The sequence below is a fragment of the Acinonyx jubatus genome, chromosome E2, assembly GCF_027475565.1.
Source record: "Acinonyx jubatus isolate Ajub_Pintada_27869175 chromosome E2, VMU_Ajub_asm_v1.0, whole genome shotgun sequence".
NCBI classification, from domain to species: Eukaryota; Metazoa; Chordata; class Mammalia; order Carnivora; family Felidae; genus Acinonyx; species Acinonyx jubatus.
Window position 1 is genome coordinate 17881725 of NC_069396.1, and position 23019 is coordinate 17904743.

The 23019-nt window shown below is 44.9% G+C and overlaps 1 protein-coding gene and 1 long non-coding RNA gene across 4 annotated transcripts in view; one reads left to right on the forward strand and one right to left on the reverse strand.

The window, feature by feature from the left end:
* LOC113604333 (uncharacterized) overlaps nucleotides 1–17540 on the reverse strand; it is a 61510-nt gene extending 43970 nt beyond the window's left edge. For both annotated transcript variants that reach the window (XR_008293891.1, XR_008293892.1), the window contains exons 1-3: nucleotides 17066–17540; nucleotides 9923–10083; nucleotides 6998–7189 (exon numbers count right to left, since the gene is read on the reverse strand). This is a non-coding gene — a long non-coding RNA (uncharacterized LOC113604333). The remainder of the gene's footprint in view (nucleotides 1–6997; nucleotides 7190–9922; nucleotides 10084–17065) is intronic.
* An 84-nt stretch (nucleotides 17541–17624) lies between these two features.
* The window catches only part of SMPD3 (sphingomyelin phosphodiesterase 3), an 83545-nt gene continuing 78150 nt past the window's right edge, over nucleotides 17625–23019 (forward strand). For both annotated transcript variants that reach the window (XM_027076062.2, XM_027076061.2), the window contains exon 1: nucleotides 17625–17830. The gene's annotated coding sequence lies outside the window, so the exon portion shown is untranslated. The remainder of the gene's footprint in view (nucleotides 17831–23019) is intronic.

Below are 23019 nucleotides of genomic sequence, written 5' to 3' on the forward strand. Positions count from 1 at the left end.
GTGGAATGTTCTAGCAGCAGGGAGATGCCTGGGAGCAAGGAAAAGTCAAGGTGGAGCTTTCACCTTTACCTTTGGTTTAAAATGTTGGGGACTATTATGCAAACCAGTAGGAGTGCACATTGGTACAACCTTTGGAAAGCAACTTCGCATCCCATCCACTAGTAAAATCCAAGATACGCACATACTAGAGAAATTCTGCACATATGTACAGGGCACCCATATGAGAGTGTTACAGGGCATTGTGGGAATATAAAAAGCTAGGAATAATCTTAATGTTCATCAGGAGAATAGATATAGCAGTATATCCACATGGTGGAATAACACAGAGCAATGAAGATGAATGAATTACAGCTACATGTGTCAACATAGAAGAGTCTGGACCGTAACATGAAGCAGCCCTGTGGGCATACAGCCTTCAGGAGTGACAGCTCTTATGTCCCCCATGTTGGTTGAGTCCTTGAGCAGGGAAGGGGATGGCCTCCTATAGTTGAATATCAGACACTTAGAAGACTTACCTCATCCAATCCACCAAAGGTTCAATGGCGAATTTCCATTATTAGAAATTTACTCCTCTGTGTCAAGGCTATGTGTTAGAAATCAAAGAGACTGATGGTATCTAGCTCTACAGAACTCTGCTGGGCAGCCACTGGCCCAAACCCCTTGTCACTAAAAAGCTCATGGAAGGAAGCCAAGGTAGAAAGGTTGAGAAGCTGGGTCAAGGACGGGTCAATATCACGAGTATTGAAGGATTGGTTAGATGAAGAGAGGTCAGAGGAGGCAGTAGAAAGCATCAGGGGACAAGAAATGCCAAAGAAACCACAGAGATTTAAGGAGGAGTTATACATGTGCCTTGGTGGCTCCATTAACGGCCTGACTCTTGATTTCGGCTCAGGTCATGATCTCACAGTTGGTGGAATCAAGCCCCACTTTGGGCTCTGTGCTAACAATATGGATTCTCCCTCTCCCTCTCTCTCTCTGCACCTTTCCTGCTCTCTCTCTCTCTCTCTCCCTCAAAAGAAATAAACAATAAAAAGGGGGGAGGATAGTTATAGAAACTGATCACATATCAGAGGTACATCAGTGAAGATTTCATTTAATAATTTGACAATTAAGAAGCTGCTGGTGACCTTAGCAAGGGCCACTTTGGTGGAATGATGGGGGTAGAACCTACACTTGGTGGGGAATAAAAGAAACTGAGGAAATGGAGGCACAGTATGTAGGCTACTTTCAAGAAGTTTGTTTATAAAGTGCAGGATGGGAGCTGCCAGGGAAGAGAAAGTGAAGGTTAGAGCACCTGCCTAGAATAGGAAAGAATTATGTGTACCGGGTAGAGGAAAGGAAACAGACACAAAGGAAGGATTAGAAAATCAGAGAAAGAAGGTAATTTATTGTCCTGGATCCTGGAAGAGTCAAGGGGGCAGGGGCGCCTAGGAGGATTCATCTTAGAAATGCCATGTGGATCCTTTTAGAAACAAAAAAGAGAGGAGCTGAGAACCTGATACGCTTCATTGTCCCAGGACAGTAGAAGTTAAGGTCATTGGAGATAAAGACAGCAGTGGGGTGGACAATTTGAGGAGAGCTAGACAAACAGGAAACAAGCCACCATTGGGAATGGCATTAGTGTCTGGCTAGGTGTGAATAAAAGGACTGGCAAAGAGCTGGCTGAGTTGGAAACCACATCTCTGTGTGGTACTAATTTTCTTTTGTCCCAGTAGAGCTCAATAGCTCTGAAGTCCTGCAGACAAGATGAGAGGCTGGATTATTCCCAGGTTAGGGTAGGCAAAGTGGGTACAGCTGGACATAGGGTTAAGGCCACAGAGAGTGCTGGGCAGATGACAACAGCTCTGGGAACATCTGCAGTTGCTAGACAAAAGAGACTTTTCTGGTTTTCTTTCATTTTCTTTCTTTTTTTTTTTTTTTAAGATTTTATTTTTAAGTAATCTCTATACCCAACTCGAACTCACAACCCCGAGATCAAGAGTTGCAACTGAGCCAGCCAGGCACCCCTCCAGTTTTCTTTTATAGAAGAGATAATAGTCTGTTGTAACTTAAAATATAGTAAATAGAAAAGCCATTCGAATGAATAGAGTTGATGTTTTCAACATTGAAGTAGCAGCCCACACCCCACCTTGCTTCTGGGTCAGCAATCAAGGTCAAGTGCTTCTATGGGCACATGACCTTGCCTGCCCATATCTCTCAGCATTATGTCCACCCCACAAACTCAGAGGTAACAATGGGATGAGATTCTTATCTGTACCTCCCACCCCTGTGCAGATGACTGGTGTCGAAGGTACTTAAAAAGATAAGTTTACAAGTTTCTAAAATGCAGTAATTTGGTCAACTTGATGAACTATTATTGGAAAAGGGGGATGAGAATGATTAAGTCCTTGCTTTTTGAATAGAAACCATGCTGCTGAACACTGCAGCAATTTTATCACCCTCTTAAACATCTTTCAGCAATTTTATCCTTTTTTCAGAATTTAGAGATGGAGTCTACTTTTTGTGCTTTATAATTTTTAACTATTTTCAGCCAGTTATTCCTGCTCTGCACTGTTTTATATTCATAAAAGTCACAATTACTTAAAGAGCCAACAATAGGATTTGTTATATAGCTCTTTTTTTTTTAAATGTTTGAATATTTTATTGAATTGCTATGACTCCCTTCCTTATCAGTGGTATATTTCTTTCTTTCTTTCTTTCTTTCTTTCTCTTTTTTTTTTTTTTTTTTTTGAGAGAGAGAGAGAGAGAGAGAAGGCAAGGGGCAGAGAGAGAGAGGGAGAGAGGGAGAGAATCCCACAAGCGGTAGAGAGAGAGAAGCAGGGCTTACCCAGAGTGGGACTCATGTTCACCCAAAGTGGGGCTCGAGGTCACCTGAAGTGGGGCTCAATCTCACCTCATGTGGGACTCAAACTCATAAACCATAAGATCATGATCTGAGCCAAAGTCAGATGGTTAACGACTGAGTCACCCAGGCGCCCTATAGTTCCTTATTTTAATGTTGATTTATTTTGAAAGAGAGAAAGAGAGCGCCAGAGCAGGAGAGGGGCAGAGAGAGAGAGAGAGAGAGAGAATTTCTTTTTTCTTTTGAGAAAAATAACTCATGTTAATGACAGGAAAATTTTAAACTACAGATAGGTAGAAGGAAAACTGGCAGCTAGTTAATATGTAAGAATATGTCTTCCAGCTCCTTCTCTAACCTGTATACAGTGGGTTCATACTGTATTTACTTTTTTCAACCACCTATAAGGAATCTAGCTCTCCAGGATTCAAGTGCCCTATCTACCTGACACATATCTGCCTGCCCTGGGCCCTAGGGAAGGAGTTTTAGAAGAAAGAGTAGAGGGTGCTGTGAGCTTAACCTAAGGAGAAGAAAGACACTATGGGCTCTCCCTGGAAGGTGAAATGGCCACTTCTGCTTCAGGGACCGCAATGCCTTCACTGAATAATCATGTTAACAACCACCTCCGGACATCTGTGAATAATCTGGAACCTTGTAATTTGTGCTTTTGGAGAGTTCCACAAAGCCATGGTGTGGGTCCCTCACCAGGGGCATTCAACTCATGGCTGAGAGGAGCCAGTGAAACTTGAACCTGAGCCATAACAAAGTAGGAACAAAGTTCAAAAGATTAAACCTGTTAAAAATGCCAACAACGACCCTGAATGATTGTTATCCTAAAATAACATAGCAAGTGAGCCTTTTTTCTCATGGAGCATCCCAGTGTACTCTCACTTGGCCTGTTCAGGAATGAGGGGATGTGCTCCAGACCCCCAGAGGTACTGCCTTCTTCTGCCCACAGTCAAGTCCTGTGACCCCTGCTCTTTCAGCCTTCAGTACCAGGAAGATAGAATATGGTGTTTCTTTCATGCCCCCAGGACATAGCAGTGGGCCGCATTGCCCATGAAGTCTCTAAGAAATTGATGGGTAAACTGGCCGCAGGTGGCCACATGGTGTATGGAGAGAGCAGAGGCCCAGATAGGCCAGGATTTTCAACTTGGTCCTGCCCCATTCCAGACCTTGAGAAACTTACCTAATTTCTCTGATTCTCCAGTTACTTGCCTATAAAACAGGGATTCTTGTAAGGTCATGAGGATGAAACTGGGACTACATAGGTAAAACACCTGGAAACTTACGTGGCATATAGGTGATGCCCAATTAAGTATTAATTTCTTTACCTCCCAGCCCAGTGGACTTTTCAGACTTGCCATGACCTGGAGCATCCTGGATATTGAGATGAACAACATTCATTCATTCAACCAACATTTACATAAAGTGTCTATACATCTAACACCCTGGAATATCAACTTCATTTAAAGTTTTTAAAATATGATTTTAACACTAAGACAAATATTATGGAGGAGAATGCAAATTTTGTATTAAATTTGAAAGAAAAACATAAGTCATTAGGCCCATGCCCTGGACTTCCCAGGGATCCCATTCAGGGCAGCTTGAAGATGCTAAGATGCCCAAGGATATGACCTCAGGTGCGATTCACACAGATCTCCACCTTTTCCTGCTGTAAGATATGAACCAGAAGTGACACGGCCCCTTCCTAGGAAATCAGTGTAGAAGCAAACTGGCCCAGAAGACAAACCAAACAATTACACAGTGAGCCCTCGGGGTCACCACCCTCACTATCCCAACAGCCTCGCTTGCACAGTCTGTCTTTCTGACTTGCGAGCAAAAATCAGGGCAGATTCTTCCAAGATGATCCTCAATTCTCATGAAAAGACACTCCCAATTCTAGGAAAACTTTGTGAAATTTGTCACATCTAGGATGTTCAGCCAGTTCAAAGTTGTTTTCCTTACTCCCTCCCATTCTAGCCTTCTGCTACTTCTTGGGTCACCTAAGCTCAGATTCTGGGGTGTGAACTGGAGTGACCCTATCTATTTGTTACCTGTGTCTTGCTGGACTCACATCTGTTGCTGCTCTTAACACAGGTTGACCTGGGCTGGAAACCAGATCTCCTGTGTTTACTTTCTCATCAGAAAAATGTAGCTCCTTCCCTGAATCTATCACCATGTTAACTAATTTCAGTATTTGATAGAAACAGAGAAATGGTGACAGTGATCACCTCTGAGTGATAGGACTAGAAGTGATTTCTATATTCATCATTTTGCTTACCCATATTCTTTTATTTTTAACAATGAGCATGTAATATTTGTGTATAAACAATGAGAAAAATGTAAGAACCAGCAATCTTCTCGCTTAGCTCTTTCTTAATGATTTTACATTCTGAATTTAAGCTCAACATTCAAAGCAGAAAGTCACAGAATGTTTTTCCGAAAGATAAGATACGGGAAATCCAATAATTCCTGAAGGCACTTAGGATGAGCACTGGGTGTTGTACGTAAGTGATGGATCACTAAATTCTACTTCTGAAATCATTATTACACTAGATGTTGACTAACTTGGATTTAAATAAATTTAAAAAAAAAAAGAATGGGGGAAAGAAAAAAAAAAGAAATCCAGTAATTCCTGCATATTGCCCTTTACCAAGCTAAACCAATTTCCGGTTTATCCTTAGGTTTACAAGAACAAATGAAAGATTTTTAAAAGTTTATTTATTTATTTTGAGAGAGAGAAAGAGCATGAGCAGGGGAGGGACACAGAGAAAGAATCCCACATAGGCTCCACGCTGCCAAAGCAGAGTCCAATATAGGGCTTGAATTTATGAACCTAAGAGACTATGGCCTGAGCCAAAATCCAGAGTCGGTTCCTTAACTGATTGAGCCACCCAGGTACTCCTAAATGAAATTGTTTTTAAAATAGGACTATTTATTCAGTGTACTTTACATACAGTTAAGGTTATCTTCCTATGAATCAAAATCACAACAAAACTAGAAAAATTGCTGGTGAGGTAATGGAAGAAGAAATTCAAAGCCATGGTCTTGGGAGATCACATTATTCTCCAAAACAACTTAGTAACCCAAGGAAGTAACACCAGATGTAGATTTTAATTCCCTTTTTACAGACAAGGATTCATTTAATTCTAGTAATTTTTTTAGTGCTTTTATTTATTTATTTTTTTTTTGAGAGAGAGAAAGAGTGTGAGCAGGGGAGGGGCAAAGAGAGGGAGACACTGAATCTGAAGCAGGCTCCAGGTTCCAAGCTATCAGCACAGAGCCCAATGTGGGGCATGAACCCACAGACTGTGCAATCGTGACCTGAGCCGAAGTTGGATGTTTAAGCGACTGAGCCACCCAGGCACCCCTAATTCTAGTAATTCACTTATCAAATATTTGAATATTTACTATGCTCCAGGCATACATAGTTCTAGGCACTGGGGATACAACAGGAAACAAAACTAACAAAAATTCCTACCCTCATGAAGCTTGCCTTCTGGTCAGAGAAGCAGAAGATTCCCATGCAGCAAAACAATCTTTAGCACAGTTTTAATACTGTTTCTACTGTTTTGACTGTTTTACTGCCATTTTACTTAGAGAAAGAGAAATTTCTACCAAGTCCTTATTTACTTGTTTATTTGTTTGTTTGTCTGTTTTTGAGAGAGAGTGCATGCAAGCAGGGGAGGGGCAGAGAGAGAGGAGGACCGCAGATCCAAAACAGGCTCTGTCCTGACAGCAAGAGAACCCAATGCTGGGCTCAAACTCTTAAACTGTGAGATCATGACCTGAGCCGAAGTCGAGCACTCAACCAACCGAGTCACCCGGTATCCCCCTACCAAGTCCTTCCTAAGTGTGGCTAGGTTTACTGTTTCTTGCCATAACTCTGCTAGGAGTGGGACAGACTGCATGCCAGTACCTTTGGAGTCAAAGTAACTAGAAAATTGGTGAGCTACCCAACCATAACCTTCCTACAGTGAATGTCTTAGGATTTAGCAGATACAAAATGGTTCAGATGTTCCCAGAAGAAGCTAAAGTGTCCCCAGGTATGACTGGAGTAGAGAGCTGAGCTAAAAGGTTGAGATACCTCAACCTGGGATGTTGGGACTGCCATGGTGGGCTACTGGCATAAGCAGAAACAGAAATGGTACTAACTTAGTGAGAAGGAGATTTTTAGCTCCATGTGAGAGAAAACGTTTCAATAGCCAGAGATGTTCCACAGTAGAATGGGCAGTAGGAAGGGCAGTACTCAGGCTCTGACAGTGGATGGCTGGCCCATCTCTCCCACTTACTGGCTGTGTGACCTTGGGCTAGTCTTAGAACCTCTATAGGCCTCAGTTTCCTTGTCTGTAAAATGGGAATTAATTTTTTTTTTAATGTTTATTTATTTTTAACAGAGAGAGACAGACAGATTCAGAGACACAGCATGAGTGGGGGAAGGGGGAGGGAGGGAGACACAGAATCTGAAATAGGCTCCAGGCTCTGAGCTGTCAGCACAGAGCCGGACGCGGGGCTCAAACTCACAGATTGCGAGATCATGACCTGAGCCAAAGTCGGACGCTCAACCAACTGAGCCACCCAGGTGCCCCTGTAAAATGGGAATTAAAACGGTACCTAGTTCTGGGCACCTGGCTGGCTCAGTCAGTAGAGCATGCAACTCTTGTTTTCAGGGTTATAGGTTCAAGACCCACATTGGGTGTAGAGATTACTTAAAAACAAAATCTTTAAAAAATATAAAATAAAATAAAATAAAATAAAATAAAATAAAATAGTACCTAGTTCATGGGATTATGGTGAAGATTAATAAGAGAAAGCAAGAGAAGCAGAGCTCACCCGAAGTGGAGTTCATGCTCACCCAATGCGGGGCTCAAATTCATGAACTATGAGATCATGATCTGAGCAAAAGTCTGTTGGTTGCTTAACTGAATGAGCCACCCAGGCGCCCCTATTCTATGCTGTTTTTATGGTGGATTTTATTCTATTTGTTTTTGATATCAAAATAATATTATATACATTCATATTTGGCAAAATGATTAAAATTTGGTAGTTGTGATGTTAACATCACAAAATCCGTGGCTATAGCAGGGATAGAACCTACAACTCCCTACGACGATTCCTCTCAACAGTGCTTGATGCTACCACATTTTGGATATGACCATGGTCTGAGCCCAGGACATGACCCCTGACTAATCAGGGAATGCCCTAAAAAAGAGCACCACCAGCCATACACACACCCAACAGGGCTGATTTGAAAGGCATCAGGGGTTCAAGACAGAAAGTCTCCAGGGAGGCTATCCTCAATGTCACAAAGATCCCAAGAGCCTACATCTGAACAGAGCAGCAGTGCCAGCCTGAGCCCCACTCTGGGACACCAGAACTGATAGATGCAAATGGCAGCCTGCAAGGCAGGACTCTGGAGGCATAGCCAAGCTGGGCTGGAAAGCCAAGTTATAGCTCAGTGGGATGAAGGGCAGCCTAAAGGTAGCACAGGACAGGACCCCAACCCAGTCATAATCCCTCTTGTGATTGGGGCGGGGAGGGGGCAGAGATTCAGACAGGATTCTTCTTCCACCCCAGTGAGGACACTCCAAGGGCAGCTGTCCAACCCTAAGAGATGTGCTTTACAGCCCAGCCCTACCTCCTGGCCCTGGCTGTTGGTAACAGTCCAAGGGCAGGAGACAGCAAGCAGCCAATCTACTTATGTGTGCCCAGCAGGACCTCTAGCAGCTGCCATCCCCATACCAATTGCCTTAGGGTCAGTGGGCAGCCTTACTGTTGAGCCAAGGTACAGGCCACAAGTTCCTGCCATCATACCCTCCCACTGGCCAGCTTTCCAGGCATGCCTAGGCCTGTCTGAACTCTCGCAGGTAGAGTTCAGGCCTATCTCCCCCACTCCCCTCACACCCACTACAATAATGTCTTGCATGTGTGTGGTGCTTAGTGCTTTCCAATACACTTTTCATATCCTGTATGTACTGATTAGGATTTTTAGTTGTAAGCAAAAGTAACTAACTTTGGCTAATGTGCACAGCAAAGGACATAAATTAAAAGATAGTGAGTAAGTAGCTCACAAAATTTCCAAGAAGGTAGAAAATCAGGCTTGGAAGCACGCAGTCAGAAACAATGTCCTAAACCCCAACTCAACAGTGGTCTAAGAACACATTACTGTGACCACTGAGTCTGGAATGGCAGGATACCATCCCTACCACCTACACCACAGACACCCTCATACTGGATGCTGCCAGTAAAACTGCTACCACTTAAACTGAGATTGTACCCATCAAATCACTAAAAATAGATGCTGCTCCTTTGCTGTCATTGGCTTACAATTCAAAATTGGTGAGGTGTAGCAGGAGGAAGGGGGCCTGTCTGACTGGAGGAGCCTGAGCCTCAAGCCAATGTCCACGCCCTAGCTGTAAAGGAAGATGGCTCCACCTCATGAGGCATAGGATTCCTCAAGCATAGGAAGGAGGCTCAGTTGCTAGGCAACCAAAATGGGTGACAAATGTTCAACTTTGCATTGTACTCAATCATCACACTAACACACGAAGTTGTCAGAATGACTCCTATTTTCCCCATTTTATTTATTTTTTTAATGTTTATTTATTTTGGAGAGAGAGAGAGAGAGAGAGAGAGCACGCGCGCGCATGGGGGAGGGGCAGATAAAGAAGGAGACACAGAATCTGAAGCAGGCTCCAGGCTCTGAGCTGTCAGCACAGAGCCTGATGTGGGCCTTGAACCCACGAACTGTGAGATCATGACCTAAACTGAAGTTGGACACTTAACCGACTGAGCCACCCAGGCGCCCCTTTTTATCCCCATTTTAGACAGCAGGAGTGTGACCAGAGCAGCTCCTCTACTGATATATTGATATAAAACAGGGAGAAAAGCAAAGTTTTGTTTTCAGGTTTAAAAGATCAACTGCAGAAATGTGTGACCTGGCTACAGGTCACTTTAAGAAGGTCTCAGAATCTCATCTAATCTTAAACTTCATATGAACCCAGCTGAAGAGGTGGCTGATATACCACTGCAGATTTATGGGTGGGACAGCGTCTTGGGTTCTAGGCCTGCTGGACTTACCCGGGCTTGAACATTCTAGTCTGGCCACATATTTGCAGAGAGGGGCAGCCAAGGTAAAGAGGTTCCGTAACATCTGGTATGTGGGCTCTGAGCTTCAGAGGGCAGAACTGGGGCCACACGGGAACCACAGGGATGAGCTGCCACCTCAGTATCTGTAGAACCTGGCAAAAACAAGATACACTTCCCCATGAGGTTGTGAGTCTCTATTGCCAGGGATTTGCCAACAGAGGCTAGAGAGCCATCTACTAGAAATTTCAGTTGAACTAGATGATAAACACAATCTCTTCCAACTCTAAGATGCTATAAGCCTCTGATGTGTGTTAAAAGGGCAGGCATGACCCACAAGTTAGGACAATGACCCTCCAAGAGCCTCCTAGGGACCTAGTGAATTAACCAATGACAAAAAGATAAGAAAAAAAAGAAAACAAAAAATGGGCACTTTTACTAGACATCAATTATATGCAAAAATACAAACAAGAATCATTTTATACTTTACATCAGCCAAAACAAAAAGAAATGTCTAATGCTGGAGAGACTGGGATAAAATTGGAATTTGTGCTGGTGACTGGATAAAGTGGGTACCACCTTTTTGGAAATCAACATGGCAAGTAATATCAAAACACCAAAATTATTTTTAATCCTTCAACTCAATAACTGTTCACTTGGGAATTTACCTTAAGGAACAATTTAAAGGGTGATTGCTATTGACTTGGAAGTACTCATTACATCATTATTAATAATAAACAGTAAGCCTTAAATAGGGAAGAGATTAAATATAGTATAGTTTTGATGGAATATTAGGCAATCATTACAGATGGTGTTTATAAAGAATCTTTGTTCCTTGAGGGCAAGTCCTGCATCCTGTTTACTACTATAGATCCAGCTCTGTCTGAAACACAGAAATAGTTCATTAAATATTTGTTGAACGAATGAGTGAATGAACAACTGAACAAATGAATTCAATCTTAGCAAGAGAAAATGCTTATTACATGTTATGTTAAAAAAAAAAAGCAGAACTCAAAATTATATCTAAACTATGATTTCCAGAATATGAAAGACTATATATACATGTGTCCTACATGTAGAGTGTAATGTGGAACGAATTTTTAAATAAGATGTTTGGGTTACATACTAGGGATGATGTGTTATTCTTATTTATTCAACATGTCTTACTGAGTATCTATTATATATCAGGTGCTGTGCCACATGCTGTGAATACAACAGTAAAAACAAAAACAAAAACAAAAAAACAGACAGTCTCTACCCTAATGGGTAGTTTATGTTAGTGGGTTACTGGAGGTGTGAGAGTGGGAGAGAGATCGAAAATAAACAGATAAGAGAATGTATGTCAGATGGTGATAAGTGCTATTGGAGGAAGAAAAAAAAAAAGCAGAATGGGGGATAGAGAGTGTTAGGAGAGGAAAGGCTGTCATTTCATATGGGTGTCCATGAGGATACTTAGGAAAAGAGCCTCCAAGCAAAGGAAACAGCAAGTGCAAGGGCCCTGAGGCCAGAGTGTACTTGGTACACTCAAGGAACAGCAAGGAGATCAATGTGCTGAAACACGGGGTACTAGGAGATAAGGCAGAGATGCTACAGGAGTCAGAGTATGTTTGCTTTCAGTGAGACAAAGAAGCCACTGGGAGTTTGAGCAGAGGTGTGATGTGATTTGACTTACGTTTAGAAAGAATCATTCTTTTTACAAGAATACTTTATGAGAGTTTAAGATAAAAGGAAGTATTTTAAACAAAGAACAGATTATCATAACATTCATGAACTGATTTACAAAATACTTTCTGAGCACCCCCACTATTCTCAGGGTCTGGAATAGCAAAACTACTTCAAGATTACAAAGACATTAACCATACAAAAATATTTTTAAATAACATTGGGTTTTTTAAGACAAAGATTGTTCATAGCAATGCAGCGATTTTGTCATTTTTCTTTAAAAACTATGAAAAATCATTTTTCTCAATTAACATTTAGATGCAATTTCATATTCTATACCAAGTCCCATAATTGTAAACTGAGCTGCTTCTGGGAAAATCTTTTTTTTTTTTTTTTATCTTTTAATGTTTATTTTTGAGAGAGAGACACACAGAGTACAAGTGGGGGAGGGGTAGAGAGAAAGGGAGGCACAGAATCTGAAGTAGGCTCCAGTCTCTGAGCTGTCAGTGAACAGCCCGATGGGGGGCTCCAACCCACAAACTGCGAGATCATGACCCTAGCCAAAGTCGGACGCTTAACTGACTGAGCCATCCAGGTGTCTCTGTTGGGAAAATCTTAAAGTTGGCTGCTTACTTGACTTGTCTTACATAGCTCACATACGGCACTCCTACAGCATCACTCACAACCCAACATTACTGATAGGAGGCCCTTGTGGAAAGTCTGTATGTGCTGGCAAGATTATCTGAAAAACTAATAAAATCCTTGTAATCCTTTTCAAGGATGCAGAAAGGAAAATGGCTGCATTTCAAATTCATGGCATTTCAAAGGCATGAATTAAGCTCTAAACTCTACATTTGAAAAAGAATCAACACAAGTTCTCTAATTTATGTTCTAAACTGAGAAAACAAATCGTTGCTAAGAAATGAAATTTGCAAAATTTTTAAAACACATTTTCTAGTTGATATGCACATACTTAAATCTACAAACTACACCAAAATATAAACTGCAGGAAACACTACATTGAACTTGGTTGATACAACTTCCCCATGAAATCTAGAATTGTTTTTCGGTTTCATTAAGTTTATTCCTAGACATCCTGCCTTTTAGGTGTGTATAAAACTGATCATGTTGAGATGATACCTCTATGAAAATGTACAAGAAAGTCATGGCTCTTATGAGAGTGAGAGGGCTTCTTCTTAGCTCTCCAACATCTTGACTTCTGTGTCACTCATGTCAGAGGTTTCTGCACCCTATCCCTCCTTCTTACCATCTGTTAACTTCTCACTTACCATATATTTTGACACAGAACTACCAGGATTCCTCTCTCCATCAAAGCAGCCATCTTTATGAGTGACCTGCCAATGACCTACAAAATTGCCTTTCAATGCCTTCCCATGACCTCCTCTGTCCTCTCCAGTCACCCTGCCATTGCCCCTGACCAGAGTTCCTCTACCTCTGATCAGCACTGCCTGCCCTCCCTGCTCTTCCCTCCCACCCATCACATCATTCTTCTTACTATACTAAGAACTCCACCCCTCCACCTCCACCCCTCTGCCCACTCCATCCTGGCTTCACCTCCTTCCTCTTAGTGGCCCAGCACTCCTACCTCTCTTGTCAACATCTCCAACTTCCTTGCTTTCTGGTCTCCTTTGTCCAGCAAAGCCCAGCCCTGGAACAGCCTCACCAATAGCCTTTCCCACGCCTATCTCAGCGTTGATAGGATGCTGAAGAAAGCCTCGAACCCTACAAATTAGTGCCCCGCAAACCCATGGCTTTCAACCACAGCAAGCCCTCACTACTGCCCTGTGGTGCGTGTGGACTGCTATTAGCTTTCCGTCCTCTTTTCCACAGCAGCCATCTTGAACGTTTTCACTCTTTTCCAAGCTTTCCATTCCATCCAATTCCCTCACACTGAGCAGATATCCTTGCCTCTGACATCACATAAGAAGTAATGGCCACTGGGTATGAACTGCCTCCATTTCCTGATCCCATCTCCCAACCACCTGGTACCCACCGACCTACCAACCTACTTGCATCTCCAACTCCTCCTTCCTTTTTCCCCTCCCGTCTTAAATGAAAAGTAGGCCCTCCTCCTGCCTGAGGCTGAGTCTGAACTCTACCACCTTCTACCATCTTGCTGACCTCACTCCATCCTTCCACCCTTCTCTTTCCTTTATCCTCAACTGTCCCTCTACTGGCTTTTCCCCATCAGCATTTTTAAATGTCCTAACCTCTCTCAACTTAACCAAATTTGTCTCTCAGCTCTACATCCTTTCTGGTTTTCTCCCTCCTCCCCTTCAAAACCATTTCTAAGAGTTATCTACGTTGGTATTTCCCAAAGGATTTTGGTTTTCTCTTTGACTCTCTCTGGTGAAGGATTTTACCATTCCCATGGTTTTGATTATGATGTATGTACTCCTAACTTGTTAACTTATGACTCTTTTTTCCAGATCAGATCTCTCAAGTATGATAGGCTCTCAGGATCTGTTTTCTTGGTTTGAATTAGTTTTAGGGTAATAGTCCTTCTGGTTATTTCTTCTTTGGACATGAATTCCCAAATATTAAGGCACTTTCCCAAGCCAAACCTACTGGACATCTCACCTGGTTGTCTCCCACTCATTTCAAACCCACCTGCTCCTTTACTATTCCTCACCTCAGGGGAAAGTACCACCATCCGTCCACCAAGTTTTCCAAGGCAGACATCCAGGTATCATCCTTAACACACCACTCTCCTCCAGGCCCTCAACTCATCACTCACAAAGTCCTTTGAATATTTACCTCCCTAACACATCTCAGATCTTCCCTCTCTTTTCTATCTTCATAGATGCTGTGCTGGAACACTGCAGCAGCTTCTGACCTACATTCCAGCCTCATCTTCTCCTGATCATTTTCCACACAGGCCTCAGACTTTTCAGAATACATGTCTCCCTAAAAATCTTCATCTTTAGAATAAAGTTATATTCCTTAGCCTAGTATACTAGGCTCTTCAAAACCCAGCCCTGGTTAATCCAACCCCATGTCTGAGATTCAACATTCTGGTTAATCCCCACAATATTTAATCAGAAGACCTATGGAACTTCACTGAGACCTTTTTTTCCCCTTTAACATGGTAGGAGTCTAGCTCAATGTTCCCCTAAAATCCTTTGTAACCCTAGGTTCCAAGTAGCTAGAATTCCATTCTCTTAGGCTTCTATTTTCTAAAACCACCCCTAAAAAATGGCAAAACAAATATATTGAGCATATACCTGACCAAAATCATACCACTAGTAAGAGAGAGAACGGAAATTTGAACCCAGATTAGCCAGGACACCACCTCCTGCTTGTTTATTCACAGTCAAACCAATTTCTGATAATCCAAGATGAAGAACATTTTATTAAGTGCTTAATATTTGTGAAGTGCTTTACATAAGGCATCTCATTTATCTATTAAAACATTGTCAAATAAGCAAACTCCAGATCTGATAATGTAGTTTGTGCAAGTTTGAATCCCCCCACCTTTACCCTATTAGCTGCTCCCTAAAACCAATAAATACCATTTTACAACTGAAGAAACAGGTCCAGCCCAGGGTCACACATCGAATTGGAGGCAAAGTCAGAATTAGAATCCAGATTTTCTGACTTCACTTGAACATGTGGATGATGCTATTTTAGTCCCTGCTTTCTGGGAGAATCACGGAACCCTGGTTTTCACTATTTGCAATGATTTCCTGAAAAGTAGCCCTACTACTTACGGCTACGCTGACCTCCGGAGTTTCAGCTGTGGCTCTACGCAGCATTCTTTGTTAACCTTCTGTTGATAACTCTGCCAATGCTCTGTTGATGCCCATCCTGTGGCCTAGTCTTCCCCCACCTACTTTTCCAAAAACCTCTGCTCTCACTGCATCCAGAGAACTAGGCACTCTGTGTCAGCACAAATCCTATTTCTTCCCCCTCCTTATAGTTTTCTCATCTTCAGTAATGAGGCCCCATTTGTTTATCCAGCTCAGTGGCCTTCCCTTATGGTTTGGTCTGGATCAAAGTCCCTCTGCCATGCCTCTTAGAGGTCCTGTTATTTCCTCCTCAAATGCAACCCATTTTACTCATTCCCCCTTCCTAGCCTTCCCTCCGTGGATATCATCAACTCAAGGATGACAGCGTTGCTTTTTCTCAGGATCTGTCTCTTGGGTTTGAAACAGGTTCAGGGTAACAGTCCCCCTGGTTATTTCTTTGGCCATGAATTAATTATACCCATATATTCTCCCAAGAATGCTTTAGCTGAAATACACCCAAAAGTCTGGTGGGGTGACATATGAAGCATGTGTGGGATTAATTGGACCATCTGGCCAAGACCAGAGCCCTGAGTGGAAAAAGATTCAGGGAAAAAAAAAAAAAAAAACTAACTAGCAAGGTGGGACATCACCACCAGGGCCCTATGATGCTGAGCAGAGACTGAAAGAAGGGCAGGCATCTCAGACTGTCACTGCTTCACAACTGACAGGGGCAGAAGATCTTTCCCAGAAAGGGAGTGGGAGGTAGGGAATTTAGGCACAGAAAGAAGGGCAAACAGCTAGAAATAGGGGAACATGAAGAACTGATGACCTTTAGTGGAGAACTGACAAGACTTCCAAGTAATGATCAGCATGAATCTATGAGTCCCTAGTGTCATAGAATTCTAAGGACTCTCAAAGCACTCAGGCAAAATTCCAATCCATTATATGAATGACAAACATTTCCTCATGAGGGTGGCATCCCTCTAGTTGAACGTTTTCAGCAATGGAAAATACACAACCTTAGGAAATTAAGAGCACGGAGGTGTGAGTAAAATTCAATTAGTGTTCAATTCATTTTCAACTCAACAAATATCTCAGAGTACCTACTATGTGTCAGACACTATAGGCACTGGCTTATACCTATGAATAATATAGACATGGCCCCTGTTCTGTGGATCTTATCATGTGGAAGATGGATACATAAGCACACAAATGGAATAGGGGAAGTAGAGGGTGCTGCTCATATGCAAGGTGGAATACCTAATATGGAGCCAGACATCTAGGAAGGCTTCACAGAAGACGCAACGTCTAGGCTGGGGCTTGAAGAGTGTGAGGGGTTAGCTGAGTACAAGGGTGGAGGGAACCACCAGAGTGAGAGAAAACGGGTGGTTAAGACTTCCCAGACACCAAAAGAAGTTCAGAGTGTCGCAAGAACAAGGTGGAGACCAGATTTAGAAGGGCCCTTAGAGCAATGTTGAGAGGAGTGTGGGCTTAATTCCATAGATAATGAGGAGTAGCGCCCTCTGGCTACTCTGGGGAAAATGTTGCCGTATCAGGGATGGCGTAAGGAGACCAGAATCCTGGATGGGAAGACTGGATAAGACCTTGACGGCTCAAGGGATATGACCAAAGTAAAGCACTCCTCTATAAGTTCGAGACAAAACTAAAGCGATAAAGTTCAGAATGCCACACTCTCAAGCCACAGGTCTCCTCCGTCCTCTCTCACCTTTGCTGGGCAAACCAGAGCGGCTCGACCTCGGTTTGCCCCATCACCGCGGACTGTGGGCAGGGGGACGGCTCCACACCTTTCTTCTCGGGTAGGAAAACTGAGGCCCAGAGTCCCGTGGAGGGTGCCGAGAACGACAAAAAAAAAAAAAAAAAAAAAAAAAAAAAATCGAAACGCCCTCCCAAGAGGCTGCCGGTAGTCACGCACAATCCGAGGGTCCCGCGGCCTGCCCCATTTCTCAGTCAGCCGGCCCCAACCAGCCGCCTTTGCTATGGAAACAGTCCTCCCGCCCTCCTCAGCGCCTCGGTTTCTTCATGCACCCTGGGAAATGCAGTCCACCCCCGGTAACCTGCCCGCGGCATAAGCCCCCTTCGCGTCCTTAAAGGACTACGAGTTCCAGAAGGCAGTACAAAAACTCCGACAGTCTCTAGGGCATGCGGTCTTGACGAAAAGCTAGAGAAACCCGCCTGCTGGGCCGAAGAGAGTGGAGAAGGCGCCCCCAATGGGCGGCCTTCTGGGCGTGGCCAGGATCTCCATTGGCTACGGCCGCGCAGGGGAGGCGGAGTCAGCGGAATGAGGCGCGGAGCTGTTCGCCGCTCCAGGTGCTGAGTCCGAGGGAGGCTCCCGACGCGAGAGCCGCGGTCTCCGCCGCCGCCACCGCCGCCGCCGTCACCGCGAGAGCCACCGCGGGAAAGCCGGGGCAGTGAGGAGCGCAGAGGAGCTCGTTGCGCTGCCGAGCGCTGACAGCCCTCCCTCCTCTTTGAGGTCGGTGCTGCTGGATTCTCTTTTGTTTTATTGGGGACGGAATGAACTGAGATGAGGGGGCCTGGGGAGTTGATGGGACCTCTCCTCACCGCCCTCAACACCATCTGTCCCGGAGAGCTGCTGACTGACTCCTTGCGGGCCTCTCTGTGGCCTGTCGCCTGAAGTCGGAGCAGCTTGCGTTAGTTTTTGTTCTATGGTAGAGGGGATTCTCGAGTGTGAGGGGCAAAGGCTGGGGGAACTCCCCCCGTCTCTACTGACGGGGCGTTGGGGAGCTTGGAGCCTTCCCCCGCCCTTGTGCCTGATAACGAGGCTGCTTGGATTATTGAGGATGGGAGGGAGTGTTATGGGATGAAAGGTCCAGGGGCAGGGGGACCCTTCCCCATAACACCTGTACTGCTTGAGGTTACAAAGGGGGTCTGGATGTGATGGATGACACCGGGAAACTGCTCCTCCTCTGCTCAGACCCTCCTGGGCTTATTGAGGAGGGGCTGTTTGCGATGTCAGGAAGATCCTTTCCGTGCCCACCCCTCTCCCGAAGCCTAGGTTTTTGTGAAGAGGAGAAACGGGATGGAGATGGAGACGGGACTCTTCCCCCTCCCACTTGGACCCGCCTCGGTTATTGGGGGAGGGGAGTGGGACGTGAGGAACTAGAGCCGGGGAGACCCTTCCCCACAATACTTGAAGTCGCTGGCACAGGAAGACACTGACGGATTCTTGGGGTCCTCCATGCTCGGGGCCCCGCGCCTAAGGTCTGAGTGGCCTGGGTGTGGATGTGCCGTGGGGGAAAGTAAGAAGGGTGCAGGGAATCCACCCGACCTCCCCCTACTTGAACCTTACCTCTCAGGCCCTCTCTACCTGGATCCAGGTCAGGGGCCCAAGTCGAGAAGACCCTCCCTGTCCCGCTCAGTCCCGCCCCGCCCGGCGACCCGGCTCCTGCACCGCGGCAGGGAGCCAGACGCGGATGGGCACGTGCGGGGCGGAACGGGGCGGGTCCCCTCTCTAGCCCTACGAAGCTCCAGGCAGACGCCCCCTGAGCCTCCAGACCTTTGGGACTGCTCGGCTCCACGCGGGGCGCGCCCCAGATCCGGCTATCGAAACCTGCTTCCAGGGCGCGCGGCGGCAGCTTCGCGAACAGGGCTTTTGCGCTCGGCCCAGGCATCCTCGTTAGGACAAAGCGGCGGTCTCCGCACTGGCGGGCCTGCGCCACCCGCTGGGCTGGGGGCGCGGCTAAGGGAGGGGGGGCTCCGGGCGCGGCGCGGAGAGCTTCCGCGGAATCACGCCGGGAGCCGGGCGGGAGACAAAGCGCGCTAGCTTCTCTCGGGCCTGCGCGAGCCGGCATGGAAAATCCCGAGGGAGGAGGCGGCTGCGCCCTGGCTCGGTACTATGCCCTGCATCCTTCTTTCCCGCACATCACCCCCTAACGCTGGCCGGGCACCCCAGGTTGCAGTGTGTGCAGTGGTAACCAGGGTTCCTCCTGGGGGACATTCAAGATCTGTGGCCACGAGGACGCACGCGGACAGGCAGGGGGCTCCGCCTGGAGGGTAGGGTCCCAGGATTCAGGAGATATAGATGGACCGGGGTCTGGAGAGGCATCCTGACTCGATCTCGCTACGCTCCATCAACCATGTTAGGTCAGGTTTGATTTTCGGGTTCGAGTGTATGTGTCACCGTGTGTTTGCATGGGTGATGATGTGGGTCAGAGTGTGAATATTAACGTGTATGACTGTGTGAATGTGCCAGTGTGTGCTCCAATGTTCATGTGTGTGTCATGATGAGCTTGTGAATCTGTCTGTGTGTGCTTGTGAGAGCAGGAACCACTCTCTGCTGACCTTAGATGTTGGGGGTGTGGGCAGGTTGGTTGTCTCTTCCACTCTAAAGCCACAGTAATAATTTAGGGTTCCAGTGGGTGCCCTCAGGGTGAAGGTAGCTTCAGGCTGCCTTGGGCCTAAACTGCATGCTTGGGTGTGGCCTAGAAGATAGGACATCACAAGTATGTGGAGCCCTCGTCAGCCTTTCTGGGGTCTCAGATCAGACCCTAACATCTCCACCATTGCCCTGCCCTTCCCATCCCTCAGAAATCTTATCCTGCTGCAAGGGGTTGCCCTGAGGCCCAGAATTCCACCCCACCTCTCCACGTGAGCTTCCAAGTGGGGCTTGGGGGGCTCATCAGCATAGTCTTTTATGATTTTGGGGTGCAAGATATTGTGGCAAGGAAATTTCCTCAATTTTGCCTCCATGCCTGGAAGGTCTATAGGTCTGGGGTTGCCAGTCAGTGGCAGGTGGCCTCTCAGTAATACCAGGTATACTCACAGAGAGGGTATGAGTGTGGCACACAGATACCACTGTGAGTGGACACCCCTAGAGGATAACAGCCCTCCCAGACCTGCCCATTCCCAGTGAGTGTCCTCAGTTTCATAGTACTTTACAGCAAAGGTGTTGTGTGGCTTCGAAACAATACCCACCAGAGACCCCCTTCCCATAGGATGAGGGGCTAGACAGTTTTGAGTGCAACCACAGAAAAACCCATTATTAGACAGTGGAGCCACCATCCAGCCCAGCCCTGCCTGATCCAGTCTGAAGTATCCACTGCCAGTATCCACAGCGACCTCTACTGGGGAAAGTAGTAAATTTGCAACTAACACTCTCCCTGAGTGTGGAGGTTCAGGGTGGGTGTGGGCACTGTTAGGTAAAAATCACAAACCCTTCCATATGGGGCTCCCTGTCAGCCTTTCGAGTCCTAAGTTGATATTCTTAATGGAAGTGACTTCAAACTAGTCCAAGCAGTGAAATTGCCACTGTCCTTGCCCATACAGAAGTATTTGAAGAGGGCCAAAAGGCCTTTGTCCAAGTTTCCATCCAATTGGGGATGGACATCAAATCCATTTGTGAGGAAAATGCATGGAAAACACTTAACAAGTTCAGGGAGTTTTAAGCATCTTTCTTATCTCTTCCTCTCCTACTATGATTCCCACCCTCCCCTTCTTATTCCACTTTCTCCTCCTCTCTTCCTCATTATTAGCCAATAACATATTTTTGTTTAATTTTTTTCTAATGTTTATTTTTGAGAGAGTGGGGGTGGGGGAGGGTCAGAGAGAGAGGGAGACACAGAATCTGAAGCAGGCTCCAGACTTCGAGTTGTCAGCCCAGAGCCTGGTGTGGGTCTTGAACACATGAGCTGTGAGATCATGACCAAGCCAAAGTTGGATGCTTAACTGACTGAGCCACGCCAATAATGTATTTTGAAAGATAAGCCTTCTTTTACCTTGTTGAAAATGTGGCCCAGAAAATGCAGAAATCAGAAGGCTATTACTAAGTACAAAGAACTGGCAAACACTGGCTCTCCTAGATCTAACGGGAGTAGGGGAGATGGATGAAATATGCTCTGTCTTAAATGCTTACCTGGTGACATGTGTCTCTTCTCCCAGAATTGCTCTGAAGAGATTTCACACAGCCACAAAATCTTTAGAGCTCCTTAAAGGAAAGGAGGTATTTAAATACCTAGTATTGTTCTTACTTTGGCATCCATGTGATTTGCATTGAACTACATGACTCAGTATCATAAAGTAAAAATAGGACCTAATCTCTTCCTTGCCTGTTCAGAAGGTGACTGCATATGTGTGTTGCATTCTGCATGAAAGAGTGAAAAGCTAAATTATCTCATAAATTGAACCACCTGCTTATTCTGATTAGAGAATGGCACTTAACATCACCTACAGGCAGTAACATTATTTTATGTTTCTTTTAATTCATACCTGAATCTCTTTGTCTTGTAAAACCTTTCTTCATGCTCATACATTATTACTTTCACTTGAAGTTAATCAAGAATGTTTAATCCTTGTACAAAAGCCAAACAAATTAAATATCAGCAGATACAGGAAGATGTGGGTGGTGTTTCTGTTCTTGGGCTCAAAAAAATTATTGGAGTTCACAGGAGAGTAGTAAAGGGGCTGAAGAGTTAGTAAATCTTATTTATGGGTGTAGTTAACAGGTTCATGAAGAGGAGAAGCTCCTCAAAATTTTTTTAGGAGTGCTGGTTGTGTTGAAGAATCTGAGGATGCAAGCAAATAGTATGCATGCTGTGAGTGAGAATGAACGAGTGGGATTCCTAAATCCAAGTATTAATACAGCCTTTGTGGGAAAAATCCACTAAATCCCTCCTGTTCTCTCAGGTTGCCAGTAGCCAAGAAGGAGTGGAGCTGTCCAAGGTTCTGGAACTCTGGCCTCAACCCCACTAGTGGAGAAGGCAGGATTCAGGGCAGGGAATAGAAGGAAGCTCTGAGGACCAAGGCTTCTGTAAGGATTTCCCCAAAGCTCATCACAGAAAGAAATAGGAGGAAACAGAGCTGTAGAGGCTTTTATTGTATTGCTTCAAACAAACCCATTGGCAAACCCTATTTAAAGAATTACAAGCTAATAATAAAAAACAACATTTCTGAGTCAGGCTTTTCAAATGTATTTAATCTTCACAGTCCTATGAGGTAGGTGGTGGTGGTGTTTCCACTTTCAAGACGAGGAAATGAAGCTTTGGGAGGAAAGGGCCTTGCCCATGATTACACAGATCAGAAGGAATAGAGTTTAGATTCCAAACTGGATCTCTTAAACTCCAGAGTCTCCTCTTACCATTATTTTTTCCTACTGCTATTGTGGAAGCAAAATTGAAGTTTTGGACTGTCCTATATGAGATTCTAACCAACTTTTAGAGGAAAGGATTGGGGACCAACAAAGATTCAGACATAAGCCATAAAAAGTCCTTTCAAATGTATCAAGGATATTACCACAATACTTTACATATTATCCTGACAAAAGGCTTGTTGCCTATACTTGGTTATAGGTAAAGAAGGAGAAAAAGGAGTACAATGACCCTGATGGCCAGTGTCCCAGGGTTTTCTTTCTAGAGTGGAACAATTTCACAAGAAGCCAAGCTTGGGTGGCAGCAAAATGTATTTTTCATAATCTGCAAGAATGGGGGTGGGGAATGAGGAGGCTGTTATTATTTCACAGAGTACACGTAGAGCCAAAGAAATGGGGCTTATATTTATTTGCTGGTGTCCTGTTCCAATGCTGAGGACACTTGGATATTGTTAAGAGGCTCCTTCTCCCTATTCCCACTCTCAGATTTTTACAGCAAGGTCTTTAACACCAAAATAAAAGTTTTCATTGTTGTGAGCCTCAGCTAATCCCAGGGAAGT